At 61.3% G+C, this 385-nt stretch overlaps 1 protein-coding gene across 1 annotated transcript in view; it reads right to left on the reverse strand.

Moving 5' to 3' along the window:
- CSUI_001132 (gda1 cd39 (nucleoside phosphatase) family protein) overlaps positions 1-385 on the reverse strand; it is a gene marked incomplete at its 3' end in the record, with an annotated part of 5,063 nt that overhangs the window by 3,965 nt on the left and 713 nt on the right. The gene's annotated exons all lie outside the window — the stretch shown is intronic.

Genomic DNA, 385 nt, shown 5'->3' on the forward strand with positions numbered 1-385 from the left:
GGCTCACAGCGAATGCTACGATCGCAGGCGGACGCTCCTGCCTGCTGTGGCGGGACAGTTGTTCTTGACGGCAGCAGGATTCTGATGGAGTACCGGGCGGCACTCGGGTTCCTGAGCACAAATATGGGGAACCCGAGTGTTGCTCCTTTTTCTGGTCGAGCTCCAGAGTTTTTGACGCGCAGTCCTTGAATTGAGACCTTCGTACTAATCACGCAGCTAGGAGAGAGACTAGAAGTCCTTTCTCCTCTCTGTTAGTCTCTCCCTCGTTCCGCGCCATCGTCGTCTCTTTTCCGGCGGCCGTGCCGTACTGTGGTGCCGCGGCTGGGCGGACGGTGTCCGCGCTCCGCCCGCTCGGCAGGCCCGAGCCCGTTCCCGGGCTCACAGC

Source organism: Cystoisospora suis, assembly GCF_002600585.1.
Source record: "Cystoisospora suis strain Wien I chromosome Unknown contig_443, whole genome shotgun sequence".
Taxonomy (NCBI): Eukaryota; Apicomplexa; class Conoidasida; order Eucoccidiorida; family Sarcocystidae; genus Cystoisospora; species Cystoisospora suis.